General features: G+C 45.0%; 1 long non-coding RNA gene across 1 annotated transcript; it reads left to right on the plus strand.

Annotated features, from left to right (window-relative positions):
- The first annotated feature begins 1,953 nt into the window (after positions 1-1,953).
- LOC129037014 (uncharacterized) lies at positions 1,954-6,498 on the plus strand. Its single transcript, XR_008502717.1, has 3 exons — positions 1,954-2,125; positions 3,382-3,428; positions 6,272-6,498. It is a non-coding gene; the product is annotated as an uncharacterized LOC129037014 (long non-coding RNA).
- The last annotated feature ends 5,706 nt before the right edge of the window (positions 6,499-12,204 follow it).

Consider the following 12,204-nt stretch of genomic DNA (forward strand, 5'->3'; position numbering starts at 1 on the left):
AGCCCCTCATGTTCCATTTCTCCCCCAACCCGCTGATAGTTTGTGTCTTTCCCACTCACACTGGTGATTACCAGAAGCCACTGGCAGCTTCCTTGAATGTCTTTACAAGCAAGGAGTCTATTCTCAGCCTGGTAGGGAATAGACATTGATTAATGGCTGGGAACTTTGGTTTCTGGCAAGACAAGCCTTAGTTTAAGCTGAGGAGGGCTTTGGGTGTTGGTCAGACTCTTGTCAAAGTCAAACTGGGAGGCACAATGAGTGTCTTGGACACAGCACCGTCATGCGTGTCTTAGTCTCCTTCTGAGAAACGTGCCCCTGTGTATTGAGACCCAATATCATGGCCTTACACTCCTTGAAACTAATGTTTAGCAACCCCCTTCAGAGTTTAGAGAAAATGTTCGCTTCTGAAAAGCTCTTTAACATCGATGAGGCAATCATTTAAATTCTGAAGAACTGTGGAGCACAGATAAAACGCATAATTCAATTCATTTCCATTTAAAGCAATATACAATGAACTGCCATGTGTGAGATACTGATGGGGTACCATCCTTTGGATGAACAAGATGAAACTGATAGAGGTGCTTTCTGACTTCAAGGAAATTAGACTGTCCTAATTTAGAGAGGAATCAGTATGATAAATGGTAGAACTGCTCATAGTGATAAGCCCTAACATTTTCATTACGTTCTGCAATATGCAAAGTACATGCATATAAGTGTATAGACAGCTACAAGGCCATTCTTTTCTCCTGGCAATGGATGCCAGTGGTCTCTGATTGCTCTCCCACTGGTTCATCCAACCCAGCGGGAAAAATATCAGCTGGAGTCATGAGGTATTATGCAGGTGAAAACAATCAGGTGGTTGACTAAGAAAGTCTGGGCCTTTGGAGTCAGACTGAGATGTGAATCCTGGCTGTTCTAACTCAAAGCCTGTCAAATGAGACACGTCCCTCTCCATCTTGTATGATACTTGCTTTATCAATTCCAGGTGTGCCTCATACGGAATTGCTGGGCCATGCCTCAGCCCTGCCATGCTGTCCTCTACTCGGGTCCCCTGTCCTGTGCCATTGTACATCTTGTCTCCTGCCCCAGAGCTCCATGAAGAGTGTCGTCTTGCTCTTTGCAAAACATCTGCCTCTTTCTGTGTCTGGAGGAGGAACTGCCGGGAAGGGAAGCTGCCAGGAAGAAGAGCAACTCAAGTTGGGCTACTTCCTGTTTTGAAACCCAGGGACTTGCTTGCAATCAAGGATGGGTTGTAGAGGCTTGAGGAAGATAGTTCCCAGCACCCCATGAATAAAGGGCTGGTTGTGGTGTGTGGTTTGCATGGCTGACAGTGTGCTCTTGAGCCTATTTCTGGCTTAACAATATGCCCTCCCTCCATGGGGTTGCATTTTCTTAGAAATCCAAGATGCCAAGAAGGGCAATGTTGGTGGCCTGATCTGGTACAGGAAAGCTAGCCTGATGGTATGTGTTCCTCTACCTTTGATACTTAGTGTTTTCCTCCTTCCCTGTTCCCATGGAGAAGAAGAAGCAGAGCTACTGGGGCACCGAAAGAGAATTCATGACTTACTCCCTACAGCTTTCCAGAAGCAGAATGCCTGGCCCTCACCTCTGGCACCACAGTCGCTCCCCTCTTTCAAGCCACATCATCTCTTGTTTGAATACCTGCAATATCTCCTAGTCACTGTCCACACCCTTGCCTTCCTGCAATACCTAGTCCATGCAACAGTATCATCTTTTCAGAATGCAACTGTGACCCAGGGCTACCCAATCAGAGCATGACATCGCCTGGCCAGCATGGCTGGTTGAGGGATGGCCTGTAATCTAAGCTAGTGAATAATTATAACTCTCACCTTTTAAGCACTTGCTGTGTGCCAGACATGGGGCAAAACCCCTGACAACCAGCATCTCACTTTACCCTCACAATACTCCTATGAGGTCAGCACTATTATTATTAGAGGGGGTTAGTAGCTTGCCACAGGAATCTAGTGAGAAAAGTGTCAGAACCTGAATTCAATGCTTTCTAACTCCAGAACCCATGCTTACAATGAAGTGTGAACGAAGACACAGAGCACCCTGTGGCTGTTTTCTCCCAACAACAACACTTTTCACTATGTCTTCCAGTGAGGTCAGTGTTGTGGTGCCATGTAGACAAAACCAAAAACAAAAAACAGGGGCTGGGGGGACCTGCTGAACAGCCTGGCTACTCAGGGCTTATCAGCGAGATTGTCCTCTCTCCTACAAGCAAGGTAAGGCATATATGCCCCCTAACTGTAGTAATCTGCTACATCTTGGTGGACTGCTCAGTTTCTCCTCCTGAAATTGATCTGGACATTTTTTTGCATTTATCCTGGGATGGAACCTCCTGCAAGATTCCTCCTTTTTGGTTTGGTATGAAACACAACGGGCTTTGCCACCATTACCCATATCCTCAGCACACTTAGCAGGCTGTCCCAAGAGAGGAAGAGTCCCATTGTGCACTGGGCCAGGAATCTGGGATCAGAAGGACCAGTGTGAAGAGCTGTGTAACTCCAACACAGCACAGGAGCTAGCTAAACCCATCTCTCAATGGGACAAGAACCCTACCTCTCAGGGCTGGAGGAGGGCTGCGCTCATTTCTGTCCATGCTTAGTCAAGTGCCTGGCACATATCCTCCTAAAGACTCAGTAAATTGTAGCTATTTTTATTCACTGTTCTACTGAGAGGAAGAGTTGATTTTAAACTCATGATTATTGGCTTAATTAATTTATACCCCAAAATTCAGACACATGTTGCTGATACATAAGTAGCTCAGTCCTTCCACTTTTTGCCTCCATTTCTTTTTTTTTTTTTTTTTGAGACAGAGTCTTTCTCTGTCACCCAGACTGGGGTGCAGTGGCGCAATCTCGGCTTACTGCAAGCTCTGCCTCCCGGGTTCACACCATTCTCCTGCCTCAGCCTCCCGAGTAGCTGGGACTACAGGTGCCCGCCACCACGCCTGGCTAATTTTTTTTGTATTTTTAGTAGAGACAGGGTTTCACTGTGTTAGCCAGGATGGTCTCGATCTCCTGACCTCGTGATCCACCCACCTCGGCCTCCCAAAGTGCTGGGATTACAGGTGTGAGCCACTGCACCCAGCCCTGTCTCCCTTTCTTAATAAAAAAAAATTACTCCTCCTATAGAATGATTGCTAACACCACTGATAGGGTTTGGCTGTGTCCCCACCCAAATCTGATCTTGCACTGTAGCTCCCATAATTCCCATGTGTTGTGGGAGGGAATCAGTGGGAGATAATTGAATCATGGGGGCAGTTACCCCCATACAGTTCTTGTGGTAGTGAATAAGTCTCATGAGATCTGTTGGTTTTATAAGGGGTTTCTGCTTTCACTTGCCTCTCATTCTCAGACCTGCCTTCCGCCATGATTGTGAGGCCTTCCCAGCCACCTGGAACTGTGAGTCCATGAAACCTCTTTTTCTTTATAAATTACCCAGTCTCAGGAAAGTCTTTGTTACCACTGATTTCTATTTTTTTAAATTGGAAAATGCACATGACATCACTTATTTCTCCCTGTATAAAAACCCATGATGAGGTACTTAGAGGTACCAGAAATCACAGAGACAGAAAGCAGAATGGTGGTTGTCAGCGGCTGGAGGGAGGTGGAAATGGGGAGTTCTAGTTTAATGGGTACATAGTTTTAGTTTTACGCAATGAAAAGAATTATGGACATGGATGGTGGTGATGGTTGCACAATACTATGAATATATTTAATGGCACTAAACTGTATATATTAAACACAGTTAAGGTAGTAAAATTTTATATCATGTATATTTACCACAAATTTAAAAATTGGAAAAAACTCATTGTAGTTTTCTGATTATATATTCAACATCCGGGCCAGGCACAGTGGCTCACATCTGTAATCCCAGCACTTTGGGAGGCTGAGGCAGGAGGATCACTTGAAGCCAGAAGCTCAAGACCTGGTCAACATAGCAAGAATCTACAAAAAAAAAAAAAAAAAAAAAAATCAACTTAGCCAGGCATGATGACATGTGTCCGTAGTCCCAGCTATTTGGTAAGCTAAAGAAGGACGATTGCTTGAGCCCAGGAGTTCAAGGCTGCAGTGAGCGCTGATCATGCCATTGCACTCCAGCCTGAATATATAAAATACAAAAAAAAAAAAAAAATTCAATAACCATGTATTCCAGAAAATTTAGAAAATTCATAAGGTCACTGAGAAAGTAATATGTCACTAACATTCTCATCCTACTACCTAAATAGTTATAATCAATGATTTGGTGTATTTCCTCAAAATTTTCTGTCTATGTATACTTATGTTTTTAAAAATAAATAGGATTATCTCATGTTAAAAAAATGTAAGTCATTTCCAATTCAGGTGCAAAAGAAATTTTTACTTCTGGGCAGGGCACAGTGGCTCACGCCTGTAATCCCAGCACTTTGGGAGGCTGAGGCGGGTGGATCACAAGGTCAGGAGTTCAAGACCAGCCTGGCCAAGATGGTGAAATCCCATCTCTACTAAAAATACAAAAATTAGCCGGGCATGGTGGTGGGCACCTGTAATCCCAGCTACTCAGGAGGATGAGGCAGAGAATTGCTTGAACCCAGGAGGCAGATGTTGCAGTGAGCTGAGATCATGCCACTGCACTCCAGCCTGAGTGAGAGAGCGAGACTACGTCTCAAAAAAAAAAAAAAAGAAAGTTTTACTCCTGAGACATTAGTATACTTTTTCCTTATATGGCACAAATAATGTAGCATCATATTTTTTTTCATATTCTCAAGCATCATCATGTTTTCCTTTTTGTTCTGGCCACTGGGAAGCTCAATCTAAATATGTGGCCAACTTTGATAAACGCCTAGAATCCTTTGTCTGCTTGTTTATGTCCTAACTTCCTTCCTGGTCCTGATCTATTAAATCTATCTTTCCCTAATCCTGATTTGTTCTCTATGTATAGCTTTCTAGTTTACTATTGTATTGTATTGTGTTACTGTACATACATAATATTATAGGTACTACTGTAAGCTCCACATGGAAAAGGGTCAATGATATATAAGTAGTCACTAGGAAGAAGATTCATCAATATTAAATATTCTTGTAATCTGTCACAATCACCTGATTTACCTGTCATCATATGGTAAGCCCCAGGTGACAATGAAGCAGGGGAGGGGATGGCCAGTGTTTATATGTGTGTGGGGAAGAGATAGAGACAGAGAGGCTTCAACCACCCCATATAGAACTCCAGAATCTGCTTGGGTTCCTGGTAGCAGTTTGTCACTTGAGAGAGGGTTTGTGAGCTTTATCTGCTGTCTCCTGATAAACCTGGGTGACTCACTTGTCTCTGGCCTGTATGTCTGTCACAGCTCCTGGCCACTCCCTGGACTCCAGAATAGGCACCTTCAATCCACTTTCTACTGGGTCCCAGGGTCATTTTCTTTTTGTCTTCACTACAAATGTGACCACATGATGCTCCTGCTTAAACCCTTCAGTGTTACCCACAAAGTACCGCTAAAAATTTCCTAATCGAATGCAGCCCTCTCATTTCATAATTGAGAAGAATGCGACCCAGAGGTAAAGCAATTTGGTGGCACAGTCGGGACCAAAACTGAGGTTTCATTTATTCGTTCATTCATTCCTCCATGCATACATTTATTTACTAAAAAATTTTGAGGACTAATAGGCATCAGGCACGTTGGAGGCTCTGGAGACATAGCAGTGAGCGACACACCGGGTCTGCTGTCTTCCAGCTCCCACGCTAAAGGGGCAGGATGCAAGAAACAGACTGACGCAGAAATGAACAAGATAATTTCAGATTGCTCTAAGGGCTATGAGACTTAAAAAGGGGGCACCATGCTGGAGAGTGGGTTGGGGTGGGGAGGTAGAAGAGGCTTGAGGTAGGGTGGTCGGGGAGACTCTCTGGTTGTGACATTTGAGCAGTGGCTAGCGTTGGGAAGATCTGGGTCTTTGCATGCACATGAGATCTTGAGAAGAGCACCCGCTTGGCTCCTTCTAGCACTCTGAGGAGAAGGAGAGGGCAGGAGGGGAGTTCTGTAGCGGGGATGGCAGGGTCAAGTCTCGGAGAGCCTTGGCAAGGTCTCCTGCCCTGTCATCACAATTGTGGTTTCCAAAACTCATCACAGGCTCAGGTGTGTTTTCAGGCCAAAGGCCTTTGGTTGAAAATCAAGGAGAAAATGGAGAGCTAAGCCTTTCCTTTCATGCCCAGCCCAACCAAGGCACAGCCCTTCTCACTGGATAAAATTTACACCTAATGTTATTTTTAGTCTTCTCTCTCCAGCTCAATGAATACACCTCACACGCAAGAGAAGATGAATTTATCTTTGTGGCTGAGAAATGCTCACATGTGAGAGCGGGAAAGAACACAAGCTTTGGAGAGGAGAACACGGTTGAAACCTCGGTCCTGAAACCTAGTGTGGTCTTTAAGCCAGGTTCCTTACCTTCTACCCCACAGCATTCCATCTGTCAATAAAATTAGTAAGGACTGGGGTGTATACAGTGCTTTGCGTTCTTTACAAATATTATCTCAGCTCATCTCCTAAGAACTCTCTTATGGTACTATTATTTTCAAATCCATTTTACTGATGGGTAAACTGAGACCCAGAGAAAGGGACCTGAAGTTCAATCCCAAGCAGTCCCACACCGAGGTCTATCCCAAAGTCTTCCCCAGGATGTCGTATCATCTTGTGCATGGTACTGCCTTTGGGAAGTGTAAAAGAACTAGGGCTGGTAAAAGGTCCAGATGAGACTCTGGGCCCCCTCAGCATTGAATCCATCTTCTTCTTACTCTGAAGAACCAGACAGATGGGGCACAAGCAGGTGCCCCATGGCTGCAAATGTGAGGCAGTGCAGGGGGGTAAGACTGGCTGGCTCACCAGGGTCCCCAGCCCAGCAGCCAGATGCCCAGGTATTCCTCCTGCCTTCTGCCAAGGAAAAGAAAAATAGGTTTGACTTCTTTTCACTGTAGTCGTGGTCCCAAGCCATGACCCTTTCCCCTAGATTTCATTGTTATTCAGAGGCCACTCCGTCCCAGGCAGAGCATGTCCCTCCTTTAGCCTCCCACTGCACCACGTACATCCTGTATCTCGGCCCTTATAAACCTGTATGGTAATTACTTTACTTGCCCAGGGCAAGAGTACAAACAGAGACCCACATATTATACGTCTAAATATTAAAAGTTATAAATCAAGCTAATGAACTGTTAAATAAAATATGTTCTAGCTGCATACCTTGACAAAATATATCTGCCTAACAATCTGGAAGGCCAAGACTGAATTTAGAAATCTCAGATGCCTCAGCATTTTGTGCCTACAGGTGGTGACGTTGGAAAGCCAATCCCCAGCCCCAGGCCCGACTCCTGCCCCACTTCTCTCCCCGCCTTGGTCTGTATCTGTACTGAGATGGGCCTTGTGCAGGCAAAAACACCTGAGGGTGCCCCGGCCTCATAGCCAAACTCCATTGTCTATTTCCCCTCCGACCAACAGCTACCCTTGGCCACCAACGGGCTTCAAGGTTTGCGCATGGGCGGCTTGCTCAGCCTTTGGGAGGACAGACCTGGGGAAGGAGTCCATGCAGTTTCTGGAAATAAGCTCATAGCTGTTTGGGCAAGGCATTCTAGTCCCCAATGTGTGCGTAGACCATGATCTACAACATTGGTATCTAATAGAAACATAATGTGAGTCGTAAATGCAAGCCACATGTGTAATTTAAAATATAGTTAATCTTTGAATAACACAGAGGTTAGTGCAGTACCCCCCGATCACAGTCAAACCAGCTTATAACTTGACTTCCTTAAAACCTATCTACTAAGCTGAAGCAGGAGGATTGCTTGAGCCCAGGAGTTTGAGACCAGACCTAGCAACCTAGTGAGATCCTGTCTCTACAAAAAAAAAAAATAAAGAAAAATTATCTGGGTGTGGTAGTGCAGCCTGTAGTTCCAGCTATTTGGGAGGCTGAGGAGGAAGGATCACTTGAGCCTGGGAGGCTGAGGCTACAGTGAGCTGTGATCACGCCACTGCACTCCAGCCTGGGTGACAGAGCAAAACCCTGTCTCAAAAACAAACAAAAACAAAAACAAAAACAAACTACTAATAGCCTGCTATTGACCAGAAGCCTTACCAATAAACATATATTTTGTATGTTATAGGTATTATACACTGTATTCCTACAATAAAGCAAGCTAGAGAAAAGAAAATGTTATTAAAAAATCATAAAGAAGAGAAAAATATTTACTATTCATTAAGTGGAAGTGGATCAGCATAAAGGTCTCCATCCTTGTTGTCTTCAGGTTGAGTAGGCTGAGGAGGGGGAGGAAGAAGAGGAGCTGATCTTGCTGTCTCAGGGGTGGGAAAGGCAGAAGAAAATTCATGGGTAAGTGGACCCATGCAGTTCAACTGACACCCTGTGTTGTTCAAGGGTCAACTGTATACTAATAGCTCACATTTTTTTTTTTTTTTAATAAAAAAAAGTGCTGGGTGCAGTGGCTCATGCCTGTAATCCTAGCAATTTGGGAGGCTGAGGTTGGGCAGATTGCCCAAGCTCGAGAGTTTGAGACCAGCCTGGGAAACACAGTGAAACCCCATCTCTATCAAAATACAAAAAATTAGCTGGGCGTGGTGGCACACGCCTCTAGTCCCAGCTACTTGAGAGGCTGAGGCACGAGAATTGCTTGAACCTGGAAGGTGGAGATTGCAGTGAACCGAGATGGCGCCACTGCACTCCAGCCTGGGTGACAGAGGGAGACTGCGTGTGTCTCAAAAAGAAAAAAAAAAGCATGTGAAATTAATTTTAGCAGTATATCTTATCTAACCCAATGTATCCAAAATATTATTCCAACATGTAATCAGTGATAGAAATGTTACATCCTATTTTGCACTAATTTTTTTTTCTTTTTTAAAAACCAATTTTAGGCCAGGGGCGGTGGTTCACACCTTTAATCCCACACTTTGGGAGGCTGAGGCGGGTAGATCGCTTGAAACCAGGAGTTTAAGACCAGCCTAGCCAACATGGCAAAACCCCGTCTCTGCTAAAACTACAAAAATTCATGGCTGGGCGCGGTGGCTCAAGCCTGTAATCCCAGCACTTTGGGAGGTTGAGGTGGGCAGATCACCTGAGGTTGGGAGTTCGAGACTAGCCTGACCAACATGGAGAAACCCCGTGTCTACTAAAAATACAAAATTGGCTGGCAGTGGTGGCGCATGCCTGTAATCCCAGCTACTCAAGAGGCTGAGACATGAGAATTGCTTGAAACCGGGAGGCGGAGGTTGCAGTGAGCGGAGATCGCACCATTCCACTCCAGCCTGGGCAACAAGAGCGAAACTCTGTCTCAAAAAAAAAAAAAAAGTTAGCTGGGCATGGTGGTGCACACCTGTGATCCCAGGTACTCAGGAGACTGAAGCAAGATAATCGCTTGAACCCAGGAGGCGGAGGCTGCAGTGAGCCAAGATCGCACTCCACTCCAGCCTGTGCGACAGAGTGAGACTCTGTCTGAAAAACAAAAACAAACAAAAAACCATAAAATTCACCATTAACAGTACACAATGCAATGGATTTTAGTATATTCACAAAGTTGTACAACTATCACCACTACCTAATTTCAGAACCATTTCATCATCTCCAAATGAAGCTGTGTACCTGTGAGCAGTCACTCCCCATTCCTCTCAGCCCCTGACAACAACAGATTATTTTGTACGAAATCTTTTAAATCCAGTGTGTATTCTGCATTGACAGCACATCTCAATTGGGCTGGCCACATTTTGGACACTCAGTAGCCACTTGGGTGAGTGGCTGCCTTGTTTGGCAGTGCAGGTCTAAAACTTTGCTACTGTGAGTGTCATCTGTCGTCAAGTAGGAGCTGTGGCACCTGTAGAATCTCAGGCCCCCACCTAGACAAAATTAGCATTTTAGCGAGATCGCCAGGTGATGATCTGCACATTAGAGCTAAAGAGGCTGGCTGCTGTAGAAGGTTCCTGAGCATACCCCTTTGACCTGCTGACTCGACCCAGAGAGGACCAGAGCTGAACTGGGGGCAGGGTTGGGGTCCTCTTAAGGGCAGTTTTGCCAGACTCTTCCTACTGATCCACAATGCCTCCCCTTAAGGCCCTTGACCTTGGGCAGAAAAGACCAGCATAGCCTGAAAAAAGAGACTGCTGAGGGCTCAGTGAATAGGAACAGGCTTCCTAGGCAGTAGGAGTGGAGACATCTGTGAAAAGGAAAAAAGACAAGAAAGAGCATGATCACAGGGGCACAGCAGGCCAAGAGTCCCAGAGGCAGGTCTAGAACAGGAAGCTTTACAAAGGCTCTGGCTGGGATGGGAGATGGCGGTAAATAGTTTGTGCTGGTTTCTGAGCATGACCAGGTAGGTGTCTAGTCTACGAGATAAGCCCATGGGAGGCTTCTGAAGAGAGCTATATAGGGAAATTTCACACATTGAATTCTTGATCACAAGCCCTTACATTGTAAAATCAGAGCTGTGTCTCAACAGATTAAATTTACCAATGGTGTAAACTGACATCTTGTACTAAGGGTGGAAGCCAGTCCCATAATGTGCTTTTCATTGAGATTTCCCAGACATGCTGGACGTGAGATCTTCTTCTAGAAGTTACATTGTGGAAACTTCGTTGTCTTTATGATTGGCATCATGGATTTTTTTTTTTTGGTGGGGGAGAGAGAGAGCAGCTCTCTAGGTTCATTTTACTGTTGGTTCAAGCTAGATGACAGTTGAATGGACAACAGTACCTTCAGATGAAAACGAGAGGCAGAAAGAAGCTAAAGTCTATGCAAATAAACACTATGCTTTTGCTTGATACATATGATATCTCCATTCACGTCCACCATGCCTCTCTCAGGTAAGTGTCGTTACATCAGTCAGGAGGTGTTCAGCAGCAACTAATAGGACATCTGGCTAACAGTGGCTTAAAAAATGTCTCTCAAAACATAGTTCACGCCAGGTATGGTAGCTTACACCTATAATCACAGCACTTTAGGAGGCCGAGACAGGAGGATAGCTTGCATCCAGAAGTTTGAGGCCAGCCTGGGCAATACAGCAAGACCTTATCTCTACAAAAGAAATAAAAAAATAAAAATTAGCCGAGTGTGGTGGTGCGTGCCTATAGTCCCAACTACTCAGGAGGCTGAGGCAGAAGGATCACTTGAGTCTAGGAGATCGAGGCTGCAGTAAGCTGTGATCATATCACTACACTCAGCCTGGGTGACAGAGTGAGACTGTCTCAAAAAAAAAAATAAAACAAAATAAATGTGGTTCACTGGAATCATCTGCATCCCCCAGGAACTTGTCAGAAATGCACATTCTTGGGCTCCACCCTAGACCTACTGAATAAGAAACCTGGGGAGTGAGGGCAACAATTTGTGTTTGAACAAGCCCTCCAGATGATTCTGGTGCATGTGCAGGTTTGGGAAAAGTGGTTTCAACAATAGAGACACTAACATTTCTCAACAAAATGTTCAGAAGAAGCTCCACACGGCCAGCACTCTGGCTCAGCAACTCTGTGATTCTTTTGACCTTTCCCTCACGGTCACAAAATGGCTGCCACAGCTTTTAAGCATCACAGTCTCACCTTGCAGCATCCCAGACAGGAAGGTCAGGGTGATGGCAGAAAGGGGACTCTTCTTCATTTGGACTTTCTCTTTTATTGAGAGGAAAATATATCTCAGGAACCTCCTCAGCAGACTTCCTTTCCCAACTCATTCTCCAAGCCGGGTCTCATGGCTGTCCCTAGGCAAATCATTGGCAAAGTGGAATACGGTCCCCACAATGACTTAAACTGAGCACAATTCATCCCCTTGAGCTCACTGCTGCTCCTCCAATGCCTGAACAAAATTATTTCCTATTACCATGAAAGGATCAAGGCATGGGGGTAGGGATGGTTGTTTGCATGCAACTAACAGTGTCTACTACAATTATTGTCCCTGGTTTACAGATGTGGAAAGTAAAGCTCAGTGAAGACTACATAGCTAGGAAATAGGGGAGCTGAGATTCAAAGCTCACTTTTGTTTCTGACTCCCAAAATCTTTCTGCTACCTTACTTCACCTGCAAATTTACCAGTGACCCAAATGCTGGAAAGTATAAGAGGTAGATTCTGTGACTTTATGCAGTAGCAAACATGGAGATATGGATGATAAGTTGGAGCACAGGATGTCAGTAGAAGAGAGGTCACCACCTGGATACCTGTGGGCCTT

This window comes from Pongo pygmaeus, chromosome 4, assembly GCF_028885625.2.
Source record: "Pongo pygmaeus isolate AG05252 chromosome 4, NHGRI_mPonPyg2-v2.0_pri, whole genome shotgun sequence".
Classification (NCBI taxonomy): Eukaryota; Metazoa; Chordata; class Mammalia; order Primates; family Hominidae; genus Pongo; species Pongo pygmaeus.